Raw genomic sequence first — 22,066 nt, forward strand, 5'->3', positions numbered from 1 at the left:
CCCTGGAAATTGCTGGCGCCCCAACATTTCCGAAGCACAATCCAAGGGTAAGTTTATTCTGCATAGTGCTACAGAGTTGTGAGTTTGACAACGGCAAGCGTAAACGGGAAGTCTGTTTTCAGTAGGCTGTTAAACCCAGAAAAAATATCTGTATGCACACTTTATATTATATATAAAAGGACGGTCAACCAAATATATACTTTTTCCACGACTTCAAGATCGAAATTTAACGTCTTATCATCACAGATTTCCAGTCTTTACCTCACCTGTCTTTTTCCTCCTCAGTCGCCCTTATTCTATCGCTACTCTCCGCTATCAGTGAGACAGCGCCGGAAACGGTGGTACCAACTCAGATACCATGTTCCTATCTTTCCTCAGGTTATCAAAAACTCCCCAAGGCTCCTCTCTCTCTCTCTCTCTCTGCAGCAGACCCACTATCTCTCTATCTTGATAGTTGTGTCGTCTTTTCTATAAAATTGCCCATCGCTATTCAGGACATGTCACGAGCAGTCTTTGTTGAAATCATCCATTTCTGTACTCGATTTTGTATAACGTATGCTGCGTTATTATTATTATTATTATTATTATTATTATTATTATTATTATTATTATTATTATTATTATTATTATTATTATTATATTATCATTATTATTATTATTATTATTATTATTATTATTCACATAGTTATTTGGATCATTGGCTTATATCTTGAAAATGTACCATGAGAAGGTCGGGCTTATTAAATGCCTAAAGGTATACAACACCAGACCTGTACACTAGGCTGATGGATGACTCACTTCGTTATTAAGAGGAGATTCTCCTGGAGACGTAGCTGTCTTTTTTAATTGACAGCGTAGAGATGTAAGAGTTCCTGCAGAAAAAACGAGACATTTTTGTTATTATTATTATTATTTCAGTAGATGAAACCTATTCACATGGAACAAGCACACAGGGGCCATTGACCTGAAATTCAAGCTTAATGCTGGTTTCAACCTCCCACCGCAGACCCGATACTGCAGCAGTAAGTGATCATGACAGCCAGTGATTTTTCATCGCCCTGGGGGAGACGCGCACCTGCAACACCTGAGTGGCATGCCACGTTACTAACCACTATACCAGCGGACTTGCACTCACGTGGTATTTGAACTTATAGAAAGGAAAATATTTCAGCTAATTTATGCAGGACCAGTTATCTTTTAGTATTTCTCACAGTTGGACTTCGGTTGATTGTCTTGCGTTGATCGTGTACAGTTTACGTCCAGATCATTTTCTTTTTCTACAACAAATTTGACCGCAAAGACATTTTGTTTGTCAGATAGTTTTTCCATTCAGTTTTGATAAAAACAAGTTAAAGCTGCACAGAAGTTTCTTCAGCGCAATCGAGTTTTCTGTACAGCATATAATGCTGTATGAAACACTCAGCCGCGGCCCATGAAACTTTCAGCCACGGCCCGGTGGTGGCCTATGTTGTTGGCATCTATGGCGGTGCCAGTAGTAAAAACTACTGAGGCTAGAGGGCTGCAATTTGGTATGTTTGATGATTGGAGGGTGGACGATGAACATACCAATTTGCAGCCATCCAGCCTCAGTAGTTTTTAAGATCTGAGGGCGGACAGTAAAAGTGTGAACGGACAGAAAAATAACCATCTCAATAGTTTTCTTTTACAGAAAACCAAAAAACATTGAAGAAAAAAAAAAAAAATTTAATATAAACCACAGTTCTTAGGCAACATATCTAAAAAAATCCGTGTTGTAGTTTAACAACTGAAACATGAAGGACAGTCTAAATCAGATTTTTAAAAAGTTTCTTCCACGAGCCCGTTAGCACGTTACCATATACAGTATTACAAAATATTTATAAGTCCCAATTCACAGGTTAACTACAGGCCTTGTAATCAGAAATTATATGTAAATACAATAGTGGTAGGCTTCAACGTCATGTCAAAACCTGTCGTGTACAAACCTGGAATTCGGAACACACATGAGAGTCACAGAGAGTTGGACAACATTTAGTTCAGAACTTCAGATTAATTTTTACGGAATTATTGATTTTCGAAAATCTGGCCGTCGAAAATCTTCGTCTTCTTTTCACGATTACACTGGCATTACAGGACCTGCATCATTTTAAAAGATTTTTCTTTTCTGTAAATGTTATTTTACGGTAAGTTTGTACTATAACATATTGTAGTCTGCAGTTGTTTTTACATAGTTTTTACAGTTTTTCATTAAAACTTCAAATGATAAACTTTTTAAGTTTAATCGTGTGAAAAGTCAAGTAAATTTTGTCGTTTCACAAGGTTGAATGCAAGACATCTAACAATATAAAAAATACAATTATACTATATTAATTGTCATTATCTACGCCTATACTATACCTATTACCTACTACATCAAAATCCTTCAAGGCATAAACTCTTAAGTCCAGCGCGTCTGTAACAACACTTAGTTTTGCAGTGTCCACATAGCTACTCAATACATTGCATGTTTATTGGGAAAAGCTTAATTTGAGCAGTAAACTCGTGCGCCCTAGGATCAGTGACGTCACAATCATACGGAGCATCTGATAATGAGCTTGTTAGCAATGCTCAATGTTGCCAACTTAACGGAAAAACTACTCATTCTGGCGAAAAGCAGGATATCTGGCGGATCTGAATGGTTTTGTTTTTTTAAGTGGATTTCGTCAGTGTTAAAATCAGAATTAACTAGTTGGAAAGTTATACTATGAAAAGAAATAATTTTTGAGCAGGGAAGTAACGAGATGCACCCGTCAGCAATGCAACTCAAGAATGCAACGATCCTGCAACTGATGTAATTTCATTGCCTCCTTCAGGTACCCAGGTTTAGACACAGTTTAGTCAACTAATTATTGTAAAAAAAAAAAAAACCACTGAGAAACAGACTATCCAGTAAACTTGAAATCGGTTGATGGTGTGTGTGGCAGAGGAAACAGGAGCAATGACAGCATACAGCTTGGTCTATTCCTGTTGGGAAAGCAAGCAGGATTGATTCACCAGGGGTTCTGGGCACAAAACAAGTCAAAATGGTGAACCAAAGCCCATATGTTGTACATAAAACCATTTCGTTTAAGTGTATCAGAAACTGAAAAATCTAGCGTATTTTGGTCATACCGGCGGATTTCCAAAGCTAGTATGGCGGATTTCATTGTGTTACATTGGCTATACTGGTGAAGGTGAGTTCACTCATTCAGTGTCCTACGTATGCTAGTGGCGATAAGATGTGTATTTCATTTCGTGCTTGTTCGTTGACTGGTATGATGTTCTACTTATAGATAGCTATTAATGGTGTCGAAACGACGAGTACTGAAACCAGGACTTACAAAAAAAAAAAAAAAACGAGTAAAAAAATAACCTAAGAAAATGCGATATGAAACCTCCCAGCCGTCGGTTAACTGGCACGTAAGTTGAACAAATTTCTGCAGCCTGGCCCTGCTTTCTCTTCACCAATGAAGATAGTGTAAATGCGTGTGTATAGTCGCAAACTGGCTTTCATGAAATGCAGAAATGAACACTTACAAGAAAGAGGCTGCACAAGTCAGTTCACTGCAATCGTGGATAACGTTTACTTCGACCAAGAAATAGGCTAGGCCTAGTGAGCTGAAAATCTTTAAAGAATTTTGTTTAAATTTGTCGTGTTGATTTTCACTCTACCTGCTACAGGTCCTACGACAAACACGACTGCTATGGTGAAGTGACAAAGAAGTTTACTGAATAAAATAAGAGCGTAGAATTAAGATACAGCCTAAATGAAAGCATGAAGGGAACAGATCAAGAGAATAGAAATCACCTGAAGGTAAGTACCATGTGCTATGTAATCATATCGGTATATTGTATTTAGGTACCGGCCCAGTACTCCAATACAGTTGAACATTTTGTTGATCTGTTTCAACTTGTAGGATATTTGAAATGTAAAGTACGTGAAAAAATTTATATATTCATCACATAGGCCCAGGTAGCCTATCAGAAAATTACTATATATTCTACATACCAGAAGAGAAAGCCTTTTAAAAACGATATCAAACCCCTTGTAATGTAGACCAGGTAAGCAAAGGATAGTGTCCCGTTAACCATTCAAGTAAATTCATGTGGCATCAGCTCTTGTACTTTATCGCTAACAAAAAATATTCATTTGTTTTTAGTGATTCTGTGCCTTTAAAACCTAGTCTCATGAATTAGGCTAGACCTAACCTGCCCAGCGTACACTTAACTCAGTGAACAATTCAAACAGTTTCGAAAATGGTGTCTTGATGTCAATTCTTTTACACGACTCTCGCACATCAATGTCTGGATTCCACGCCAGCCTTCAACTTTAAAAGGACGGCCTGGACGGGAAGCATTATCATCTCCAGACGAGTGGTGTTTCAGGCGTACCAACCGTTTTGAGATATAGATGTCATTTGCCATTTAACAATCTGGCTTCCGGCGTCAGTAACTTACATGTTGTGACGCTAGTTTTAATAGCCTTAAATCAAAGATTTATCATCTCCAGATGGGTGGTGTTTCAGACGTACCAACCGTTTTGAGGTATATATGTCCTTTATCATTGAACACTCTTTGTTTCGGGAAATGACCTGAGGTTGGTACTACTGTCGGTATATCTCATTTCGGAATGTCTCGTTCGTTATGTTGGTAAAAAAAGCTCAGCTGACGCAACCTTTTGCAGTAAAGGCTCATGTTTTCACGAGTATGTTTGCTGTTCTCTATGTTACACCAGCTTTGCCAGAGTTGTTGTGAAAAATGTGACTCCTGAATGAGTGTGGTAGGAAACACCTCACATATGTCTCTTGGGGAACTCGACGCTATCTTGAACTTGCGAGAACCGGTCAAGCTCAAGTTAAGAACATAGTTTTGAACAGGACTTATTGACGTCTAAACATGTTGTCTCTAAAAACGCCCAACGCGTACTGGGAAAAAAATAGTCATCTAGGCATCAAGCGACCAACTAAAAAGAGTTGCCAGGCAGGAAATAAGTAATTAATTACAGCTTACGTGTTCTAAGAGTGTTACCAAATTATGTTCCAACATTTTCCATACGAGTAAACGTATTATTACGGGGCTGACAGCTTGAAAAGCACAGTTAAAGTCGTGAACGTAATATCCCGTTGAAGGCGCTACCGAGTAGATTGCAGCAAACGTATTATTACGTGGGTGACGCTTAACAGGTTAAATAGCCTACTTCGGTACAGCATTACAGAGTATTCCCAAGATCTTTGTTCAAGAATTGCTATATATATGGAGATATTGATAGATAGATAGATAGATGATAGTATATTATAAATGTATATATATATATATATAAATAAATACTGTATATATATATATATATATATATATATATATATATATATATATATATATATATTAAATTCCTTTCCTACTATCCTGATTATTGTTATACTAGATTTACATGTTAGACTTTTAACACATCTTTCTTTTTGAGCCCCTTACATTCAGCGTCCTCGTATTCTCGTAATTTTATTTTTTTCAATAAGCCTTCTGTCCCCACGGACGGTAAGCCTATGTCACAGATTGATTTTCCATTATTCTGTTTGGACAGTCGGTTCCTGCCTGTCAGCCACCTTCTCCATTTATATGCAAATCTTATTCATCAATTATTAAGATTTCGAAAAATAGTTTCTCAGCAAATTAGTATGAGGGCTGAAATTTCAGTGTTTTTTAAAGAAATGTTGATTCTGAGGACTTTTTAAAAATATCGTTGCGTCATTTAATGACAAATTATATTTTTGATCATTTACACATAAATTTATACATACACACTTACATACATACATACATATATATATGTGTGTGTGTGTAATTCTTGTTGTTTTCCCACTTTTTTATAACTATCTTGACAATAAGGGGGCCGAAAATTCAAGGTCGGAGAGGAGTGCTGCCCATATTTAATTTTCCCCTTAAGTTTACGTATTCCGAAGATACGAATTCGAGGTGCGCGAGCGCCTGTCACCCTTAGAGGTGCGCAATAGGGGTAAGGGCCGTACATATCTGTATTGGCAGTATATACATACAGTATATATACGTATACGTACATATACACATACATGTATGTATATAAGAATATATGTATATCCTTATATACATATATGTGTATATATACGTATACGTATATATACTGTATGTATATATTGCCTATACAGATATGTACGGCCCTTACCCCTATTGCGCACCTCTAAGGGTGACAGGCGCTCGCGCACCTCGAATTCGTATCTTCGGAATACGTAAACTAAGGGGAAAATTATATATGGGCAGCACCCCTCTCCGACCTTGAATTTTCTGCCCCCTTATTGTCAAAATAGTTATAAAAAAGTGGGAAAACAACAAGAATATGGCTTCTCCAGTTGATCCAGAGGCACAAAAGAGGCAAAAACACAGGGTAGGAAAAAGAAAGGCTAGTGTCATCTCCACTGCCCCTTTTCCCCACCACCCACCACACCAACACATTCACGCTGTTAGTTCACTCGTTTCGCTTATAAAACCATCAAATTAAGGCCATAAATACCATAAATACGCTACCACATATTTCCATCAACAGCATTCACTAAATCCCAAAAAATATACAGCGTCAAAAACACCGGAATTACCACATATAGGCTACTCGTATACTCACATACTCGTGCATGCTACCTTGAAATTTTTTCTCCCCAAAACTGGCTTCGCTTGTATCCAGTGTAGGCTATCGTGCGAGTTTCATTTTGGCTAATTCTACTGTACTAAGCTAGGCTATTATACGTGTCACGGTTTCGGTAGATTCCATTGATAATGCAAAGTGCAGTTCCCTTCATGTATTTGAGACAACTGGCAACTGCACGAAGTAGCGGCTAATGCCCCGGTGTAGAGCAAACACGAAGGTGTTGGTAACGCTGCCTGTGGAACTAAAGTCACTGAACAGCCAGAGAACGTTTGTCAAATGAGTAATGATAAATGAGAAACTTTTTCTGTGCATAATGCATAATACACTAGAGCTGGAAACACTATATTCTCATAACTAGATAACAACCTTTCTATTGTGACGTGGCTATACTTTTGTTTTGGTGTGATATTGAGATCAAATTGAGGGAAGTAATCCATGCAATGAAAAGACAATACATTGATGATGAAATGCCGTTTTTGATGATCTGGTCCCTGCATTCATTACGGCACGAATATATCACTGGCGTCATTGTAAATCACCTTGAACAGCCATTTGGTAACTGTGGCTTTTACATCGCTTCCCGTTATTGTCACTGCATACTGCTGTGAGGAACACAGTTCCACACCCGTTATTTTTAACATTCTTTGTATTTTAATTAACTCTTCCATACATTTTTTTTATAGAGCTCATGTAGTAAATTAATAATTTTATCCATTTGGTCTTGACACAAAGTCAGATAAACTAAGCATCATTGTAGGCTAAAAATCAGCGCAATGAGGTAAATTAATAAATTGTATGTTTTCATTTTAGACACAAAAGCCAAATGCATAGTCAACCATTTTATACACACACACACACACACACACACACACACACACACACACACACACATATATATATATATATATATATATATATATATATATATATATATTTGATTAAATATATTTGTATATATATATGTATATATATTTGTATATTTGAATATATATGTCTAAAAAATCACAGTAGATGCACGTGACTTCAGTGTCTAAGCGAATCCCACAGGAAAAAGACAGGCAGAAGTTCAGTACCAAGCGCTTTCACGTTTATTGACGCATCGTCGGGGCACAAATGAGACACAAATATAAAGAAGGTTACAAAGTAAACAAAAAGAACAAGAAATACCAGATGGTCAGTTGTCAAAGGGTAATAAACAGAAAGTTAATCCAGGATAATCCGGGATCGAGCTGTCACAAACTGAACCTAAGACCAAACAAAATGACATAGTAAAGTTTAGGCTTACAAAATCCAAAAACATGTATAACCTGAATACCAGATGGTTAATTGCCAGGGGTTAAAAGAAAAAGGTTAATCCGGCAAATCCGGAATCACGCGGTCACAAACTAATCCAAAATATATACTTAACCATAAGGAAAACGGAATCTTACCCATTCAAATTGCAGTAACGTATAATAAAAATTAATATTAATTTTGCTTATATTTATCAACAACTTTTTTAATTATTAAAGCATCAAGTTTAAATAAACCAAGACTTAAATTTAGAGCACTTTCATTATTTGACTTAATAAAACAAGATTCGATGATATTCCTTTTATATTTGGCCAGTTCTCACAGAATATTGATGTTGTTTGATTCGTTGTGAAAGTGGTTTTCCAGTTTGTCCATAATATATTTTATCACATTTTCTGCAAGGAATTTCATAGATGCAGCCAGAAACATCTTTAGGAGAATTTTTTATCACTAAACTCTTAACATTAAAATTACTGAAAACAACATTTATGTTGAAAAGCTTTAAAATTCTAGGAATTTGTAAAAACCTTTCATCATACGGTAATTTGAGAATATTCTCAAATTACTGCATGATGAAAGGTTTTTACAAATTCCTAGAATTTTAAAGCTTTTCAACATAAATGTTGTTTTCAGTAATTTTAATGTTAAGAGTTTAGTGATAAAAATTCTCCTAAAGATGTTTCTGGCTGCATCTATGAAATTCCTTGCAGAAAATGTGATAAAATATATTATAGACAGACTGGAAAACCACTTTCACAACGAATCAAACAACATCAATATTCTGTGAGAACACATATAAATTAAATATCGAATGCATTATTCGTACATATGAGAGATTTAGATCATCCTATTAACTGGAGTAAAGCAAGACCTCTAGTCCCGCGCAATGACACAGTTAAAAGGAATATCATCGAATCTTGTTTTATTAAGTCAAATAATGAAAGTGCTCTAAATTTAAGTCTTGGTTTATATAAACTTGATGCTTTAATAATTAAAAAAGTTGTTGATAAATATAAGCAAAATTAATATTAATTTTTATTATACGTTACTGCAATTTGAATGGGTAAGATTCCGTTTCCTTATGGTTAAGTATATATTTGGATTAGTTTGTGACCGCGTGATTCCGGATTTGCCGTGGATTAACCTTTTCTTTTTAACCCCTGCCAATTAACCATCTGGTATTCAAGGTTATACATGTTTTTGTATATTGTAAGCCTAAACTTTAGTATGTCATTTTGTTTGGTCTTAGGTTCAGTTTGTGACAGCTCGATCCCGGATTATCCTGGATTAACTTTCTGTTTATTACCCTTTGACAATTGACCATCTGGTATTTCTTGTTCTTTTTGTTTACTTTGTAACCTTCTTTATATTTGTCTCATTTGTGCCCCGACGATGCGTCAATAAACGTGAAAGCGCTTGGTACTGAACTTCTGCTTGTCTTTTTCCTGGGGGATTCGCTTATATATATGTCTGTGTATATGTATATATTTATAATATATTATATGTACGGTATATACCACCGAGATTATCAGGTACACTGAAGCCTTTTGGGCTCAGAAGCAACGTAGTTGTAAACAGTTTCAGGCCTCCTTTGCAGTACTTCCCACTCTGTTGCAGCATGTTGTGCTGTTGAGAACATCACCTTCTCCGGTATTTTTCTAGATATTTCTCGCTGGTGAACCTGCCATATATGATAGCAGTTGTATACCGTAGAGGTGAATCTATCCCGAAGAGTTACACGTAACACGACCGCTCCTCGTTTCTGGTGTGGAAACAGAACGTATGATTAACTAATTGTTATCAAAGTGAGATTACTACAAAATGATGGCCTTGCATTATTAACTTTGACTAATAGGTATATGCAACAAATTTGATTAAAATTAACATGGTTAGTTCAGTTATTGTTCATTTTATAATTACTATGGCCATTATCAAATTTTGTGTTATATTTCAAATTATCTTTCTAATAGTTAGGTGCTACTGTACGTTTATTCTGTTTATAACCCAAAAATTGGTCACTAAATTGCCCAAATCATTCATTAATATGGATTTCGAGCTGCTCATACATTGCAAACTAAAAATGTTTTACGCCACGCGTACACTAGAGGTTGCCTCTATAAACTTGTTTCTAATCTTTTTTTTCTTACAAAGGCCTGAATTTACGGGTTTTTACACCATGCCAGAGGTCGCCTTTTCAAGTTTTTTTTTTTTTTGTACAAAGCCATTAACTTACTGGGTTTTACGCCGCACCAAGTGTTGCCACTGTAAATTTTTTTTTCTTACAAAGGCATTAACTTATCGTTTTTACATCACGCCAGAGGTTGCATTTGCAAGATTTTTTTTATTTTACTTGCAAAGGCTTTAACTTGAGGGGTTTTAAGCCACGTCAGAGGTTGTTTCCGTAAATTTTTTATATTTAAATTTTTTTTCTTACAAAGGCATTAACTCACGGGGTTTTACGCCGCGCCAGAGGTTACCTATGTAAGTTTTTTCTATAAAGGCATTAATGTACAGGGTTTTACGCTGCGCCAGTGGTTTCCTTTGTAATTTTTTTTTTTTTTACAAAGACGAACTTACGGAGTTTTACGCCACGCCAGAGGTTGTCTCTTTAAATTTTTGTTTTTTATTTTTTTTTTAAACAAAGGATCAACTTGTGAAGTTTTACGCCGCACGAGAAGTTGCCTATCCAAATTCGTTTTATTTTTTCTTACAAAGGCATTCATTTACGGGGGTTTACGCTCTACCAGTGGTTGCCGTTGTAATTTTTTTTTTTTTACAAAGGCAATAACTTCAAGGGTTTTACGCCACGCCTGATGTTCCCTCTGCAATTGCCTTTTTTACAGAGACATTAATTTACAGGGTTTTACGCCTTGCCAGAGGTTGCCTCTGCAAATAACAATTATTTTTATACAAAGGCATCAATTTACGGGGTTTTACGTCCGGCCAGAGGTTGCCTTTGCAAGTTTTTCTTTCACAAAGGCATTAACTTGCAGGGTTTTATGCCACTTCAGAGATTGCCTTTGCAGGTTTCTTTTTTACAGAGACATTAACATTTGGGGTTTTACGCCGCGCCTGGTGTTACCTCTGCAAAATAAAAAAAAAAATTTTTCTTAGAAAGGCTTTAACTTACGGGGGTTTTTCGCCCCACCAGAGGTTGCCTTTGCAGATAAAAAAATTTTTCTCACAAAGGCATTAACCCTTTGATTTCGGTTGTAACGTATACGACGCATTTAATAAACTGGCCCGGAACACTGTTGTGTCGTATACGAGCACCGGTAATTTCCTTTTATGTGAAGGACTGATGATTGAAATACTGGCCTCTTTTTTCTTGATATGGTAACAGTCTGTCAGTTGCCATACAGTGAATTCATATAAATTCACGTATTTCCCTAAAATTCATTAGTCTTCATCAAGATGTCACAGGAGGACGGGTCAAAGGGTACGACATCCTCGAGTTGACCGCCGGCAGATCGAGAGAAGAGCTCTCGACGAGGATAACTATTTTATAGACCTTCTCGACTCATTTTCTGGATATGAAAATGAATCGGATTTAGAAGGAAATGAAATGGATAATTATGGTCCTGGTACAAGAGACAGTGATGAAATATCAACCGACAGTGAAAATGACGAAAATCTGCCACCTACAAATGAAAGCCAAGGTGTCAAAAGAAGGCGGAGACAGCGAAGTGACCCAGGTGATGAGTGGGAGTGGGCTGCCAGCAATTTCCAGCCCAGAGATTTCATATTTGACAGCAGTGGCAGTGGCATTACGTCGAAATGTAATGTGAATGAAAATTCAAAGGAAGTAGACTATTTTTGAATTTTTCGACAACGAATTTATGGGGCTGATTGCTGAAGAGACAAACCGTTATCAGAGATTCCTTGTTGATACGCTAGGAGATGCAGTGCCAAAGTATTTGCGAAAATTTGCTCAGGTTACTGTGGAGGAAATGATACGGTTCCTTTTGTGATTATGATCATGTCGCATATAAGTAAACATCGCATCGTAGATTACTGGACTACGCTTGAGACATTCGAGACAAAAAGGAGTGAGAAGGCTGATGGCAAGGGACAGATTTCTTCAAATTCTACGGGTTCTACATTTCGTTGATAATTCACAGGAAACAAGCCCAGATAATAAACTAAAAAAAAAAATTAAACCCGTGCTCGACAGTGTGCGTAGAAAATTCCGGGAAAAATTTCAACCTTTCCAGGATTTATGCATAGATGAAAGTTTAATGTTATGGAAGGGAAGGCTAAGTTTCAAGCAGTACATTCCAGATAAAAGAAGTCGATTTGGAGTGAAAATATTTGAACTTTGTGATGCCAAAACGGATTATATTGTCGATTTTATAATCTATACTGGAAAAGATACAGAGATATTGGTAGATGAGGATCTAGGGGTATCTGGTTCTGTGGTAAAAACATTTATGGCCTCGCATCTCGGAAAACATCACATCCTGTATTTCGATAATTGGTATTGCAGCCCAAAACTGCTCAAGTATTTGGGCGACAACGAAACAGGAGCATGTGGAACAGTCCGGAAAAATAGGAAATTTATGCCTAAATTTCCTGATGTGAACAAATCTGAGATTTCGTCTCAAAACTGCAATGGAATATTAGGTTTAAAATGGCAGGATAACAGGACAGTGTATATGTTATCTTCAGTACATGAAAATATAATGGTAGACTGTGAAAAAGGTGTCGACCAGGGGAATTTGTGCAAAAACCTGCATGCGTTGTTGACTATAATAAGAAAATGCGGATTGTGGACAAGAACGACATGCTTATTAGTTCTGTGAAGTGTATCCGTAAAACCACGAGATGGTACATAAAACTATTTTTCCGTCTGCTTGATATGATACTAGTAAACTGTCATCACTTGCATGGATTTGTTACTGGCAAGAAAGGGTCATATTTACAGTTTTCTAAGTCAGTCGTTCTGCAGTTGATTGAAAGGTACCCTCCAGCACCTAACAAGATAATTACCTGCACCGTAATAACGCAGCCAAGGCGGCTAACAGAAAGACACTTTCCTGATCCAGTTCCCCTCAACAGAAAAACAACTGCGACCTAGACTAAGATGTCGTGTGTGCTCGCATACATCCTGTAGGCCCAAGAAAGGCCAGCAGACATATTTCATGTGTAAAGACTGCAATGTAGGACTATGTGTCGCTCCTTGTTTTCAGAGAATACCACACACTTCTGAATTACTAGAATTCTGTCGTAAAAGTTTTGTCAAGATTATTATGTTCAGCTTATTAAATATTCAGATTCATCACCATTTGTTATTCACATTGTTTGATTTCATTCAACTTATGTCATAAAGCTTCTTCCAATCATATTGAGTCTTATGTGTTTATACATTTTCTGATTTTGTTTTTTTATCTACAGCAAAAAAGATTTTTGTAAAAATAAATGTTGAAATTCATCCGTATTATAATTTTCTTCATCAAATTATGGCTTTAGTCTTTAGTGAGAGAGAGAGAGAGAGAGAGAGAGAGAGAGAGAGAGAGAGAGAGAGAGAGAGAGAGAGAGAGAGAGAGAGAGTAAATTACTATTTTGCGTTTAATGTTCCTTTTCTGTCCTTTGAAGACTGGATATCATAAAATATAAAATGAGTCGGATGTAATGTAAATCTGATAATCATGGTATTGATGATTTATGATATATGAGAATAATAATAACAATATAATAACCGTTACCATGAGATTAATGAATATAGACAATGTTGTTGTTATTATTATTATTATTATTATTATTATTATTATTATTATTATTATTATTATTATTATTCAGAAGATGAACACTATCCATATGAAACAAGCCCCACAGGGTAACTAACTTGAAATTCAAGCATACTAAGAAAATGGTGTTCATTCGAGTGAAATAACAGAAGGTAGTAGGAAATACAGAAAAGGAGATCAGTTATTAGAAAACAGATGTACTAACAATAAATAAATAAAAAAATGTAAACAAAGTATTAAATACAAGATGTATTGCATAAGGGTAGTAATGCATTACATTCACTTGAACTTTTGAAGTTCCGTTTGCAACACATCCTCAGTAAAGAGGCTGTTCCACAGTCGTAAGGCGTGAGGAATAAAGGTCCCCTGGAACTGAAAAGTTCGAAGGCGAGGTACATTTACTGCACATTGATGCTGCTGTTCAGCGAATCTGGTTGCCCTCTCAGCAGGAACAGGGGATCAGGGATCAACTGAGAATGTGAAAGATATGTCAAAATACAACTTATGAAAAAGTGACAAACAAGAGACCATCCGTCTATAGTCCAAGGCATAGCTGCCAAAGAAACCTTCCACCTCGAACCACTCTAAAGATATAAATCTCTGGCAGAAGCAGACATCTCCCGGAGAACAGTATCCTAGTAAAGGAAGGACAAATTCCCTAAAAAATGTTGCACTGATTTAATCACTCATATAAGTATATGAGGACTTAAGAACAATACCCAACTTTCATGCGGCATTTGCTGACATTTTCATTAGATGTTTCTCAAAAATAAGATGTAAGTAAACAGGTACCACTAGAATAATTGAAGGAAAAGAAAAATATCTGTAGAAAATTATAACAGAATAAAATGATCTACAAAACCCTACAACTTCCCCTGAATATTGGTTCAAAAACAATTGAACAAATTCCAAAATGTTAGTGATTAAATATATATATATATATATATATATATATATATATATATATATATATATATATAATATATATATATATATATATATATATATATATATATATATATATATATATATATATATATATATATATATATATATATATATATATATATATATATATATATGTATATTATATATATATATATATATAGTATATATATATATATATATATATATATATATATATATATATATATATATATATATATATACGGTTCATATGTGGCTAATCATTTTTTGTAACAGGAATTTATCCAATTTTTTTATTTTTATAGGGATAGGTGTGAGTATGTGTTTGTATTTTACATACACACACAAACATATATACATATATATATATACACTCATATATATGTAATTAATTGTATATATATTACACACACACATATATATATATATATATATATATATATATATATATATATATATATATATATATATATATATATATATATATATATATATATAACTGAATCATGAGAATATGGAACGTGATGAATATATAAATAAAGACAATTCCATTTGAAGGAAAGAGAAGCAACAGAGTATTGCAAGGCTTTTCTTGACGTATTGTCCTTTACTTAGCAGACTCGTTTCTCTTTCCTTCAGGGCATTGCCTTCATATATATATATATATATATATATATATATATATATATATATATATATATATATATATATATATATATATATAAATATAAGTACTCACACATGTATATATAGTCAATTATATATATACATATGTATATATATATATATATATATATATATATATATATATATATATATATATATATATATACATACATACATACATACATATAGTATATATATACATACACATACTTTGTCACACACCACACAATTACACATTTTGATCAGCAATGTGATTTATAATATTGATCCCTAGTGAATGTGGCAAGAGGTGGCAATTGTGTTTACATGTCACATGCAAGTGTGACAGACGACGCGCGTAGGTGGCATTTCAGATGCACGTGTCCTGTTGACAGAAATGAACTGCTTTGTTTTCAGCCGCATCCATTCACCCTCCACCTTTGTCGAATTTGGTGGGCGTGACCGTTGGAATATTAGCTTGAAAATGGGCCCCGGGATTATCCTAAGCCCTGGCAGTCTCAATATCCTTGTTTCATTGACAAATGCGGATTCTGGAACCTCTTTTTTACTTGCGGCTAATACGATTTCCATTCAAGGAGGTTGTTTCACTTTTCCCCTGACTTTTGACCGCCATCGTCAATCAAACATTGAATTGGAATCTGTCCGAAGGACAAGGATAATCCCAGGCCCTATTCCCAAGGTAGTATTCCAGCGTTCAGGGCTACCAAACTCAACACAGGTGGAAGGTAAACAAGAGCAGAAAACAACGACCGGTCATTTCCATCAAAAGGATTCCGGCATCTCACGTACCACTCCCACGTCTCAGCCATGGAAATACGATTGTCACCTTCCAAATGTCCATATTCGCTAGTGTCCAAAATGTATTGTTGTGTCGTGTAATCATTGTTGCCGTTGTCATGGATTCTATTATATATATATATATATATATATATATATATATATATATATATATATATATATATATATATAGATGCAGTAATGTGTGTGTTTGTACATATACTGTATGTATGTATGTAGGTGATATTGAGATGCACGTGCTTTGACAGAAATGACCCGCTTTTGTTTTCAGCTCGCTGTACCTTCCACTTTGTCGAATTTGGTTGGCGTGACCGTTGGAATAATTGCCGATTTTGGAATATTCCTTTATTACTGGCAGCTTATTTATTTGTATTTGTTACATTAATTGCATAATATCTATATCACGGATCGCTACTATCACAATATTATCATATAAATAAAACAGGTTAATTTGCAGCAAAACAACAAATACAAACGCTATTACAATGATTGTTTACGATTTCGTCGTCTGGTAGCATGCTGGGTGACTACCGTCTGAAAAACCCTCCGGATTGTGGTAAGTGTGAGGTCTCATCTCGGCCGTAATCAAAGGGCTAATGAAAATTAAAATAATTAATAATTTCCCATATTTTGGTAATCATAGAATCAACTAAAAACGATTATTAAATAAAATGATCTAAAAATGAAAAAAATCCCCTATCAGGTGGGTCTGCCCAGACCCAACTTGCACCAGATAGGGTTAAGAGACTGGGCCAGTCTTTGGGCCTTTGGGCCTCAGGAGCAACCTCTGGGTCCAGACCCATCCCTTGTTTCAGGATACCTGCCCTGGCCTTCTTGGGCCCTCTCCAGGCCTGCTTCCCCAGCCTGGCAGGATACCTGCCTTCCTCCGAGGAAGCAGCCTCTGGGTCGGACCCTTCCCTTCAAGGCTGCCCTCAAGAGACTGGCCAGCCTTGGAGGACTTTGGGTCTCATCCTGAAGAGTTCTTGGGCCCTCTCCAGGCCTGCTTCCCCAGCCTGGCAGGATACCTGCCTTCCTCCGAGGAAGCAGCCTCTGGGTCAGACCCTTCCCTTTCAAGGCTGCCCTTAAGAGACTGGCCATCCTTGAGGACTGGGCCTTTGGGCCTCATCCTGAAGTTCTTGGGCCCTCTCCAGGCCTTCCTTCCCCAGCCTGGCAGGATACCTGCCTTCCTCCGAGGAAGCAGCCTCTGGTCGGACCCATCCTTCAAGGCTGCCCACCCATCCCTTCAAGGCTGCCCTCAAGAGACTGGCCAGCCTTGGAGGACTTTGGGTCTCATCCTTGAAGTTCTTGGTCCCTCCAGGCCCGCTTCCCCAGCCTGGCAGGATACCTGCCTTCCTCCGAGGAAGCAACCTGGACCCTGGGTCAGACCCTTCCCTTCAAGGCTATCCTCAAGAGACTGGCCAGCCTAGGAGGACTTTGGGCCTCATCCTTGAAGTTCTTGGACCCTCTCCAGGCCTGCTTCCCCAGCCTGGCAGGATACCTGCCTTCCTCCGAGGAAGCAGCCTCTGGGTCGGACCCTTCCCTTCAAGGCTGCCCTCAAGAGACTGGCCATCCTTGGAGGACTTTGGGTCTCATCCTTGAAGTTCTTGGGCCCTCTCCAGGCCTGGGCTTCCCCAGCCTGGCAGGATACCTGCCTTCCTCCAAGGAAGCAGCCTCTGGGTCAGACCCTTGAGGACCCTTCAAGGCTGCCCTTAAGAGACTGGCAGTCCTTGAGGACTTTGGTCCTCATCCTTGAAGTTCTTGGGCCCTCTCCAGGCCTGCTTCCCCCCCATCCTGGCAGGATACCTGCCTTCCTCCGAGGAAGCAGCCTCTGGTCGGACCCTTCCTTCAAGGCTGCCCTCAAAAGACTGGCCATCCTTGGAGGACTTTGGGTCTCATCCTTGAAGTTCTTGGGCCCTCCAGGCCCGCTTCCCCAGCCTGGCAGGATACCTGCCTTCCTCCGAGGAAGCAGCCTCTGGGTCAGACCCTTCCCTTCAAGGCTGCCCTCAAGAGACTGGCCATCCTTGGAGGACTTTGGTCCTCATCCTTGAAGTTCTTGGGCCTCTCCAGGCCTGCTTCCCCAGCCTGGCAGGATACCTGCCTTCCTCCGAGGAAGCAGCCTCTGGGTCGGACCCTTCCCTTCAAGGCTGCCCTCAAGAGACTGGCCATCCTTGGAGGACTTTGGGCCTCATCCTTGAAGTTCTTGGGCCCTCTCCAGGCCTGCTTCCCCAGCCTGGCAGGATACCTGCCTTCCTCCGAGGAAGCAGCCTCTGGGTCAGACCCTTCCCTTCAAGGCTGCCCTCAAGAGACTGGCCAGCCTAGGGAGGACTTTGGGCCTCATCCTTGAAGTTCTTGGGCCCTCTCCAGGCCTGCTTCCCCAGCCTGGCAGGATACCTGCCTTCCTCCGAGGAAGCAGCCTCTGGGTCGGACCCTTCCCTTCAAGGCTGCCCTCAAAAGACTGGCAAGCCTTGTAGGCTTTGGGGCCAATCCCTTAAAGGGCTTGGGCCCTTTCCATGGGAAGGGTCAGACCCATAGGCTGCTTCCTTGGAGGAAAAGCGCCTCTGGGTCGGACCCTTCCCCTCACCAATACTCTTTGCTTTCTCTTACCCTACTTTTTCAAAACTGACACTTTCTGTCTCCGAAGGCTTCCAGACGATTTGAAGCATCTCGGAGATTGTTCTTGGACACTTTGAAGCTCGGCGCATGCGCGAATGGCATTTCTCTCGTCCTTCCAGGAGCCGGAGGACTGAAGGATTCCAAAATGTCTTCAAGGAAAATCTCGAAGGTTTTAGATCATTTCAACATCGCGATAACCATTACTTGGAGTTCTTTTTCTGGCACATAAACAGCTTCTTTGCTTTAAGGAGTCGTCTTCTATAAACTTATGAGATTCCCTCTTACTGACGATATTGATCATCCCTTCGATTCTTCCTTGCTTCTCCGAAAAGTAATTCTGTGAATCCAAAATCTTTGAAGCAGTTTCTAACACCTCAGGTTATCTACTTTTTCTTCGTCAGCATTCTTCAGTATACCTCCACGCCGATGTCGTCTCTTTTTGTTCCTTCTCTTTCTTATTTCGAGCGAAGAACTGCTCCAAGCGGTAATTTGGGCATCCAAAATCCCCTCTCAATCAGCTTAGAAAACACCTCAAGTTCTCTACCTTTTATTTCGTATAAATTCTTCAGTTCCTCCGTTCCACTGTCTTCCTCTCTTCTTGATTATTTCCTTCCTTATTTCGAATGAAGAGCTTGCGTCCGTGAGTGACAATACGACTGTAGAGGTGCCGAATAATCGCAGAAGGCGGGAACCTCGACTTCATACTGCTCCGCATGAAGTAGTCCATATTTTCAGCAGTAAACAATTACAGACTGAAGCTATCTGCCATTCTCGTGATGTACTTTTTCCTCTTGAAAATCTCTTTTAGTCGATCTGCTTCGTCATCCAGTTCATTTTAACCATAAACTTCGCCTTCTTTGCTCACATGCTGTCTCTGAAGGCTTCAAGACGTCTTCCTGGAGGATCCCTGAGATGGCCACTGTAGTCCTTGGTGTCAGTGCACCTATTGAGTGATGGCACTATACGCATGAGCTGAAGAATTCTAAAACGACTGCAGGAAAAACACGAAGATATTACGGCGCCAGGCGACAATGATTCTTTCTTGCAGCAGAAGGTATGAAATTTTCTTGAAAGCTTTATTGCCACGAAAACATCAATATTTTAAAAAAAGAAAGAAATTAAAAATTTAGTGAAAAATCATCATCGTATCCTTTTCTCTCGTCATGGAGAAATATATATATATATATATATATATATATATATATATATATATATATATATATATATATATATATATAGTATATATATATATATATATATATATATATATATATATATATGTATATATATATATATATATATATATATATATATATATATATATATATATATATATATATATAATAGACATATATATATATATATATTATATATATATATATATATATATATATATATTATATATATATATATATATATATATATATAGTTTTATATATATATATATATATATATATATATATATATATATATATGTATATTTATATATATATATATATATATATATATATTTATATACGGCCCGTTATATATATATATATATATATATATATATATATATATATATTTATATATATATGTATATATATATATATATATATGATATATATATATATATTATATATATATATATATATATATATATATATATATATATAAATATATACATATATATATGTATATATATATATATATATATATATATATATATATATTTCTTATATATATATATATATATATATATATATATATATATATATATATATATATATATATATATAAATATACATACACATATATATATAAATATATACAGTATATATGTATATATATATATATATATATATATTCATATATGTATATATATTATATACATGTATGCATATATATATATATATATATATATATATATATATATATATATATATATATATATACATATATATATATATATATATATATATATATATATATATATATATATATATATATATATATATATATATATATATATATGTATATATATATATGTATATCTATATATATTTATATATCTATATATATATACATATAGATAGATAGATAGATAGATAGATAGATAGATAGATATCTCCTCCCGACGACGAGGGAAAAGGATACGATGATGATGATTTTTGCTAGATTTACATTTATTTCTTTAAAAAAATGCTATTTTCGTGGCAATAAAGCTTTCTAGAAAATTTCACCCTGGGAGGACAAGATCAACTTGGAAATTATTATTATAGATAGATACATATACATAAATATATGTATATATAAGTATATATACATATATTTTATATATATATATATGTGTGTGTGTGTGTGTGTATACACTGGTTTGTGCGTCTGTGTGCTTTAATTTTTCCCACTAGTTAAAAATAATGTGGTCTCAAGAATTTCTGTTTCCTGAAATGGTCATCACATAGCGCCCAGTAATCCAGTCAGCTTCACGAGAAAAGTGACCTCTTTTGTTTTAACAAGGCTTCTCCATTGCCATTGATCACCTTATTAAGGGGGAGAGAGAGAGAGAGAGAGAGAGAGAGAGAGAGAGAGAGAGAGAGAGAGAGAGAGAGAGAGAGAGAGAGAGAGAGAGAGATGGCTGCCTCCAGCAAGGAATGATTAAGTTTTTTCGCATAGCAGAGTAAGTTATAAATATATAGTTTTTTATGGTACCAGCATCAAATTATAATAGTAGATTTTTTGAAGGATACAGAGTAGTTTAAATCGCTTGTCTTATTTAAAGAAAAATTCTTCTTCGGAAAAGAAATAAGTTTTAGAGTCTTCAAGAACACTATTAAGAGCACGGAAAACTTTTCCAATATTCCTGGAAAACCTGTCTACCATATACTTTGGAGGCTTGTATTTCAAGTCAATGGTCCCTGTATGCTTGTCCCGTATGAATTGGATTCATATTCTAAAAAAAAAAAATAATAGTAATAAAAAAATACTCATAGTAGCATGAGTCTTAAAATGAAGTAGCAAATCCACAGTTGTATATTTATCTTTAAATATATGTACATATACATAACTGTGGAATTGCTTCTCCAATAATAATAATAATATAATAATAATAATAATAATAATAATAATAATAATAATAATAATAATACTGAGATAATATTAAGCAAACTTTTACTGATGAAGATGCAATTTTTAATAATTTTAGTAGGACATTTTTTTAAACAACTTTTTAGAGCTGGCCGTGCTGGACACGACCTTTGCCTTCAGTTTGTATAAACAAACTGAAGGGATGGCCATGGGATCACCACTTGGTCCAATTTTTGCTAACATCTTCATGTGCTCCCTGGAGGAGCGCATAATAGAAGAATGT

At 36.3% G+C, this 22,066-nt stretch overlaps 1 long non-coding RNA gene across 1 annotated transcript in view; it reads left to right on the plus strand.

Moving 5' to 3' along the window:
• Positions 1–2,636: 2,636 nt before the first annotated feature.
• The window catches only part of LOC136846505 (uncharacterized), a 372,690-nt gene continuing 353,260 nt past the window's right edge, over positions 2,637–22,066 (plus strand). The window contains exon 1 of the long non-coding RNA XR_010855420.1: positions 2,637–3,811. This is a non-coding gene — a long non-coding RNA (uncharacterized lncRNA). The remainder of the gene's footprint in view (positions 3,812–22,066) is intronic.

This window comes from Macrobrachium rosenbergii, chromosome 15 (assembly GCF_040412425.1).
Source record: "Macrobrachium rosenbergii isolate ZJJX-2024 chromosome 15, ASM4041242v1, whole genome shotgun sequence".
NCBI lineage: Eukaryota > Metazoa > Arthropoda > Malacostraca > Decapoda > Palaemonidae > Macrobrachium > Macrobrachium rosenbergii.